This window comes from Salmo salar, chromosome 19 (assembly GCF_965601325.2).
Source record: "Salmo salar chromosome 19, fSalSal1, whole genome shotgun sequence".
Taxonomy (NCBI): Eukaryota; Metazoa; Chordata; class Actinopteri; order Salmoniformes; family Salmonidae; genus Salmo; species Salmo salar.
In genome coordinates, this window is record NC_138309.1 from 63,865,624 (window position 1) to 63,874,616 (window position 8,993).

The window sequence follows — 8,993 nt, forward strand, 5'->3', positions numbered from 1 at the left end:
CCCCTCCCACTTTTCTCTAATGAGGGAACGACACTCTCTATGTGTCGCACTGTTTCCGTTACTCTCTTTTATGTTCGGTCAACAACATCCGTTTCTCTCAAAATTCAACCCTTACTCTCTATTTCGCTCTCGCCCTCCTATGTCATCCCCTTTCTTTCTTTCTTTCTTTCTTTCTTTCTTTCTTTCTTTCTTTCTTTCTTTCTTCTTTCTTTCTTTCTTTCTTTCTTTCTTTCTTTCTTTCTTTCTCCCTCATTGCTGTCCTCTCCCTCTTTCAACCCTCTTTCCTCTCATTCCCTCCCTCCCTCTCTGTATTTCTCTCCCTCTTTGTCTGCCATCCTCTTCCCCCCTCAAGACGATTTCAGGATCCCCCTCTCTCATATTATGTACTTTACAGGTCATTCAAACGTGATGCTTTTTTTGCCAGGCTTCTTGTTTTTGAGAACGGTTTTATCTCAGAGTTGAGGGTTTCTGTAGCCAAGTCTCATAGCTACAGCTGTAGTGTTTATAGTACACATATTTGTCTCTTCAGCTAAGGAAGATTTGTGGAAAAGAAAAAAAAAGTTTATCATTTTTGAACATTTAGGAAAATCGATGCCGGTGGGTGACTATGTGATGTTTTTTATTTTCTTTTATAGTTGGGGGGAGGTGTTATGATATGGGGGTTAGTTTAGTGTTAGCACATAGATGGACAGCACACTATCACTACCACATCCCACCCGCAGATTGCAGCAGACACAGGGTCCAGGTGCTGTGCCAGTGACAGGATGATCAGGACAATCGGCGCCCAATGAGGGAGAGGAGGCTAGGAGCCTCCCGTACTGACAGTGTTTGTTTTGTGTTAGTTAACCTCTTTAGTTTTGGCATGCCTTTTTTGTATTTCCTCTTTTCAATATACATGTATTTGGGTTCGTTACCCTAACCCAAACAAATAATAATCCGCTTGTGCTGGCCGACCATAAGGAGTCCTGCCTGAGCTGGCCGTTGACCCAGGAAAGGTTGCTGTCTCCTGGAAACAGGCACAGAATACGTGCCGCATACAATTGACTTCTTATGTGAACACGAACATTAAATCAGGTTACAGACCATTTAGCTAGGCCTTGGTACCCTAGACATAACCGAGTGTAGCAAAATCAGTAGGCTAGCTAATCAGTTTCATAACACGTCTCTCCCAACGTGATGTTTATCAAATTTCACGACTGTAGGTCAAAGATTGCTGGAGTTTGCTGTTTCCTTTGCTGTAACTCGATCAACTGGCTTGACGCAGCCATCTATGAACACAGTGCTTACAGTGACACATGCTTTGGGGATGAACTTGATCAGGTATTTGTCTCCTTATTGATGCAAAAGTGACATTGCTAACTGTCAAAATAGAGAAACTTTATTTATGATACCAGGCTGCACACACACACACACACACACACACACACACACACACACACACACACACACACACACACACACACACACACACACACACACACACACACACACACACACACACACACACACACACACACTATGCTGTGTCTAAGACCTATCTTATCCTATGTTAATAGTGGGATCGCATTGAACAACCCGGACCGCCAGAATTGTCAACACAGAAAAAGACAGAGGGAGGCTAAGAAAGAATGGGTGATGTGGCAATAACTGGAAAGGAGGGAAGAAGAAAGATGGAGGGGTGAATGGTGGATGTGAGGTTTTGGTCTGGCTCCAAGTGCGCAGTGCCACCCATGGCTAATGGATGAGCTGTCAGCGGTTAGACCTCCACATCAACCAGAGATGAATGGAGAAACAGCAGTAGCTCTCTCTCCATCTATCTATCATCCCCCTTTATTTCATACTTTCCCCTTTTCTTCTCTCTCTCTCTCGTTCACTCGCTGTCTCTCTCTTATGCATTTTGCATTTGCTCTCTTGCTTTTCCCCAAAAAGCCCTATTTTATTTAGAAATGGTTAACATGACACTCTAGGGCAATGTTTCTCAACATATGGTCCATGGACTGGTGTCCGTCCGTGAGACACAAACTGACACTAATTGAGTCTGTTTTACGGTGATGGTGTAACAGAGATAAGAAAGTGCTGCAAACTCACTCCACAGCTAGCTTGAAATGGAGCTATCAAACTGGATCCTTTTCTACAGCTCAACTGGTTGGTACGTTGTCAAGGAGGACGGTCACTTGTGTTTGCAAGCAGAGGACCACTAGTTCGAGCCCAGTAAGAGGACAGGGACAGTGGAGGAAGCTATAGTGTTGGCAGCACGCAGACGTCGGTTTCACTAGTCATAATGTAAGTGGTCCCCCAAAATAACTTGCCAGTCCCTGGTATAAAACTGTGCTCTAGCATAGAGGGCAGTTTTTATTTCATGAATTGAACCTTTATTTAACTAGGTAAGTCAGTTAAGAACAAATTCTTATTTACAATGACGACCTACCCCGGCCAAACCCTAACTCGGACGACACTGGGCCAATTGTGCGCCGCCCTATGGGACTCCCTATCACTGCCGGGTGTGATACAGCCTGGAATCGAACCAGGGTCTGTAGTGACACCTGTAGTGATGCCTCTAGCACGGAGATGCAGTGCCTTAGACCGCTGCGCCACTCGAGGTTGAGTGGGTTATGGGTGTCTGAGTAAAAAGTGAAAAAGATAGAAAGTGTGTATAAGTGATAATGAACTTACATTTTTTTAAATAATTTTTAAATAATCTCTGAAAAATGTTTCTTCAATCACAGTATTTTCAATATAGAGCTATTAGCAGAGCTATTTTGGTTGATTTTGTGGTCTCAAGCCAGTGAGTTTATTAACTTTCTTCATCAAGAATATAGGAAAATGTCATTATTGACAATGAAAGAGGTGGGAATGCTGTTCCCTTATCATATAATTGATACATTTACTATCAATTTAGGATTAATAATAGTTTTGCAGATTTCTTTTCGCGATGCAAATATTGGGCCGCAAGTGAGACAACCTGGTTCAATTTGGGTCCCGAGGCGAAACCAGTTGAGAACCACTGCTCTAGTGTCACCATCCTTGAAACTAGCGAGAATCGGATAACTAGCGTCCACTTTTTTTTCAGTTTATAAATTGTTTTCTTTGAGAAAACATAAAACAAATATGTTTTTATAAATATTTTCACACAGACAGAGGCCGGTCTAGCAGAAAAATGTCCAACTAGCCCTCTTTGCAGTGGTTCCCAACATTCTGTTCAACCGTGGCACACCTTGATGGGATATTACATTTACATTTACATTTAAGTCATTTAGCAGACGCTCTTATCCAGAGTGACTTACAAATTGGTGCATTCACCTTATGATATCCAGTGGAACAACCACTTTACAATAGTGCATCTAAATCTTTTAAGGGGGGGGGGGGGGGGGGGGGTTAGAAGGATTACTTTATCCTATCCTAGGTATTCCTTAAAGAGGTGGGGTTTCAGGTGTCTCCGGAAGGTGGTGATTGACTCCGCTGTCCTGGCGTCATGAGGGAGCTTGTTCCACCATTGGGGTGCCAGAGCAGCGAACAGTTTTGACTGGGCTGAGCGGGAACTGTGCTTCCTCAGAGGTAGGGGGGCCAGCAGGCCAGAGGTGGATGAACGCAGTGCCCTTGTTTGGGTGTAGGGCCTGATCAGAGCCTGAAGGTATGGAGGTGCCGTTCCCTTCACAGCTCCGTAGGCAATCACCATGGTCTTGTAGCGGATGCGAGCTTCAACTGGAAGCCAGTGGAGAGAGCGGAGGAGCGGGGTGACGTGAGAGAACTTGGGAAGGTTGAACACCAGACGGGCTGCGGCGTTCTGGATGAGTTGTAGGGGTTCAATGGCACAGGCAGGGAGCCCAGCCAACAGCGAGTTGCAGTAATCCAGACGGGAGATGACAAGTGCCTGGATTAGGACCTGCGCCGCTTCCTGTGTGAGGCAGGGTCGTACTCTGCGAATATTGTAGAGCATGAACCTACAGGATCGGGTCACCGCCTTGATGTTAGTGGAGAACGACAGGGTGTTGTCCAGGATCACGCCAAGGTTCTTAGCACTCTGGGAGGAGGACACAAGGGAGTTGTCAACCGTGATGGCGAGATCATGGAACGGGCAGTCCTTCCCCGGGAGGAAGAGCAGCTCCGTCTTGCCGAGGTTCAGCTTGAGGTGGTGATCCGTCATCCACACTGATATGTCTGACAGACATGCAGAGATGCGATTCGCCGCCTGGTTATCAGAAGGGGGAAAGGAGAAGATTAATTGTGTGTCGTCTGCATAGCAATGATAGGAGAGACCATGTGAGGATATGACAGAGCCAAGTGACTTGGTGTATAGCGAGAATAGGAGAGGGCCTAGAACAGAGCCCTGGGGGACACCAGTGGTGAGAGCGCATGGTGCGGAGACAGATTCTCGCCACGCCACCTGGTAGGAGCGACCTGTCAGGTAGGACGCAATCCAAGCGTGGGCCACGCCGGAGATGCCCAACTCGGAGAGGGTGGAGAGGAGGTATCACAGTATCAAAGGCAGCAGATAGGTCTAGAAGGATGAGAGCAGAGGAGAGAGAGTTAGCTTTAGCAGTGCGGAGAGCCTCCGTGACACAGAGAAGAGCAGTCTCAGTTGAATGCCCAGTCTTGAAACCTGACTGATTAGGATCAAGAAGGTCATTCTGAGAGAGATAGCAGGAGAGCTGGCCAAGGACGGCACGTTCAAGAGTTTTGGAGAGAAAAGAAAGAAGGGATACTGGTCTGTAGTTGTTGACATCGGAGGGATCGAGTGTAGGTTTTTTCAGAAGGGGTGCAACTCTCGCTCTCTTGAAGACGGAAGGGACGTAGCCAGCGGTCAAGGATGAGTTGATGAGCGAGGTGAGGTAGGGGAGAAGGTCTCCGGAAATGGTCCATATATATATATAAAAATATATATTTTATAAAAATGATGCGGCACACCTAAGATTTCCCTATTCATTTATTTCATAGGGAAATCAGATCCATACTACAAACCATCTATTTTCTGTGACAAACTTTTAAAAATAGATTAAATAGGGTATATTTCAAATATTTTCATAGTTCCCTACTCATGAGGGTTCATTTATGTGATGATGGTTCACCCCTTTAAGAGCGTCCCACGAATCTGCACCAGAAATAAGAAAATGTAACTAATAAAATAGTTTTTTTTTCTTTTTACAGTTTGGGCTGTAGACGAGTGGTTTTCTGCATTGTAAAGTTACAACCACAGACACAAAGCCATGCTCTGTTTGTTTTTATGGCAGAGACTGTGGTATAGCTAAGCCAGATCCAAAATGTAAATGCAATATGCAAAAATTTTACTGAGTTACAGTTCATATAAGGAAATCAATGAATTTATATAAATTAGGTCCTATTCTATGGATTTCACATGGCTGGTCAGGGGCGCAGCCATGGGTGAGCCTGGGAGGGCATAGGCCCACCCACTTTGGAGCCAGGCCCACCCACTAGGGAGTCAGAATTAGTTTTCCCCCACAAAGGGGCTTTATTTTAGACAGAAATACTCCTCCGTTTCATCAGCTGTCCGATTGGCTGGTCTCAGACGATTCCTCAAGTGAAGAAGCCGGATATGGAGGTCCTGGGCTGGTGTGGTTACACATGGTCTGCGATTGTTAGGCCAGTTAGACGTACTGCCAAATTCTCTAAAGCGACGTTGGAGGCGGTTTATGGTAGAGAAATGAACATTCAATTCTCTGGCAAAAGCTCTGGTGAACATTCCTGCAGTCAGCATGCCAATTGCATGCTCCTTCAAAACTTGAGACATCTGTGGCATTGTGTTGTGTGACAAAACTGCATATTTTACAGTGGCCTTTTATTGTCCCCAGCACAAGGTGCACCTGTGTTATGATCATGCTGTTTAATCAGCTTCTTGATATGCCACGACTGTCAAGGGGATGGATTATCTTGGCAAAGGAGAAATGCTCACTAACTGGGATGGAAACCAATATGAGCACATTTGAGAGAAATAAGCTTTGTGCGAATGGAAAATTTCTGGGATCCTTTATTTCACCTCATGAAACATGGGACCAACACTTTAGATGTTGCGTTTATATTTTTGTTCAGTATAAGTTGTATGTAGTGTTCAGTACAAGGTCAACCTATCCCATTTAAATGACTCTGGCAAAACCTAATCAGACTTGCCCGTGCTAATGGTTTACACAGACTGAAATTAAATTGTACAAATTACTTTGCTCGTGATGCGGGCCCCTCAAATGATACAAATGTAACAGCCTGAGCGCACTGGACATTAAACAACGATAGGCCTACAGTTGTAACCATGTGCCATTTAATGTAATATCTGACCGGCATTTGTGCGCCCAAGTCAAAATTCTACGTGCATTCCACAGATCACGTTTATAAGTGAGTGTTAAAAAAACATATTCAGAAAAGTTTCAAGGCACACCTGAGAGTTCCTCAAGGCACACCAGAGAGTTCCTCAAGGCACACCTGAGAGTTCCTCAAGGCACACCTGAGAGTTCCTCAAGGCACACCTGAGAGTTCCTCAAGGCACACCAGAGAGTTCCTCAAGGCACACCAGAGAGTTCCTCAAGGCACACCAGAGAGTTCCTCAAGGCACACCTGAGAGTTCCTCAAGGCACACCAGAGAGTTCCTCAAGGCACACCAGAGAGTTCCTCAAGGCACACCAGAGAGTTCCTCAAGGCACACCTGAGAGTTCCTCAATGCACACCTGTTGGGAACCACAACTCATTTGAGAGTGCTGTGCCTTACCATCCAAAGAAAACACTACATCTTCACGTTTGAAAAAAGTCAAACACTTGCTCAATTCATTTATCCATCAATCATTACTTGACCTTTATTTATCCAGATGATTCATATTCTTATTTTCAGAAATGTCTGCAAAAAGGTTTGAATTTGGCTCATTGAAAGATTGCTGACCGGCTGCTCAGCTCACACGGGTATATATACGAGTACATAGCAATACATACTATTCTGTACCAAATAAATAACAGAAAACTGAGAACAGTACACCACGTTGTAAATACCTGGGGCTAGAAAAATTATAGGCCTACCACAAAACAAAGGCAATAAGATAGAATGGAGATTTCTTATAATTGCTGATGTTACTGCAAAGTCGTGAAAAAGGCATTTCTACAGCTGGAGTATTAACAATAAAACGTCTCAATTTTATCCCCTTGTCTTTGCTCCTCTACAGTATCAAAAACAAACGGCAAGGACGACAACAAACAGGACATTGTCTCAAAATGGCGGTGGATCGCCGACTCCCGTACTGTACCCTCTCTGTGCCTGCATGCCCACTTGCCACGCTACTCGGTGGCAGTGATACATTGACTAGGAGGTTTAGGGAGAGCTTACCAACTGTGCCAGCCTTACCCCCTCTACCCGTCAGCTCAGAGGGGGTCCCCGCTGGCATGGCAGGGTGAACTACCCCCTGATTGATGGCACGGTTTCAGACCAGTCTGCCCGAGTGGTGCAGCGGCCCGCTCCCCAGAGCCCAGGCCTCCCTTTATCCCGCTGCTGTCTTGGCACCGGGTGCCCATCTCTCCCCTCCCTCTTTCCTCCCCCCATCCCCCTGCCAGCCAGCTAGCTCCTGGTGGGCACATCAATTACAAGCACCGCACATCCCCTCCTCCTCAGTCTGTCTGTCTTCTGTCTACTGTCTCGGACTATGCCAATCTGTTCTCTTCTCTGTTATCCTCTCTCTGTGTGCATCTCTTTCTCTCTCTCTCTCGTTGTCTTGTCTTTCCTTTTCTTTGTCTCCGTTTGCTACTGCCCATTTTCAGTTGTCTTTTGCTGTTGCTGATCAGTGTCTAACCATAAATTGCAATATCACAACACTTCATCCCCCCTCACACCAACACACACACACACACACACACAGATATGAAGTACCACTCACAGTACTGCACACTCCCTTAAACAGGTTATGATGGTTGGTGGGAAAACCTCTCTAGAGACCCCCCATTGCCGTAGGCTCAGCTGTCCAGCGAGTCTCAGGTGTGTGTGTTTCTGTGTGTGTGTGTGTGAGAGAGAGAGAGAGAGAGAGAGAGAGAGAGAGAGAGAGAGAGAGAGAGATGTGAGAGGGGGCCTCAGATTTGGAAAATCTTAGCCCTTGCTGTTTTTTTAGGATTTTAGGGTTCAATGCTTCAGTTTAATTTCTAAGAAATGTGTCTCAAATATGGCAGTTTGTTCACTAAAAGTAGCAGCAAAACACCTAAAATCTATTGTCTCATAACTAATGGTTGTGACTAGATGGTGTACAACTACAACTTTTCGTAGCAGGTTAGGAGAGCAGTTTAGCCAACCCTAACCCTAACCCTAGACCTTTTCCTAACCTTTTACTCAGTGTTCTAACCTGTTCCGTTAATTATCCTAACCTGCTGTGTAAGTTATCCCAAACTGTTACGAAAAAGTCCCTTCAGGTCGTAGCTGTATTCCACCTAGTCAGAACCATAATTAATGGAACTTGAAAGAAGAAAAAAAGTAAAGTTAAGAATAATCATCCAAGATATTTGCTTGCTAAGGTCGCCCTCTGGTGTTCATACATAGTCATTACTCTGTAGAAAACCTACACTTCTGTTTCACTTGGCTTGTGAGATTTTGGTTGTATTTACATTTCATATAAGGTGTTACTTCAGTGACCCTACCGTGTTTTTAGCTTGGTGGCTACTACTTACCTGCCGAATTAGTCCTAGGACCAATTCGGCTAAACAAGTCTTCCAACCTGGGACTGAACCACTCCATCCGCAACTGGATCCTGGACTTCCTGACGGACAGGGCCCAGGTGGTAAGGGTAGGCAAAAACACCTCCGTCACGCTGACCCTCAACACGGGGGCCCGCTTAATCCTCACCTGTACTTTCTGTTCACCCACGACTGTGTGGCCACGCACGTCTCCAACACCATCATCAAGTTTGCTGACGACACAATGGTGGTAGGCCTGATAGCAGACGGTGATGAGTCAGCCTACAGCAGCGGTGTCAATCTCGTTCCATGGAGGGCCTAGTGTTTGCGAGTTTTTGCTTTCTCCT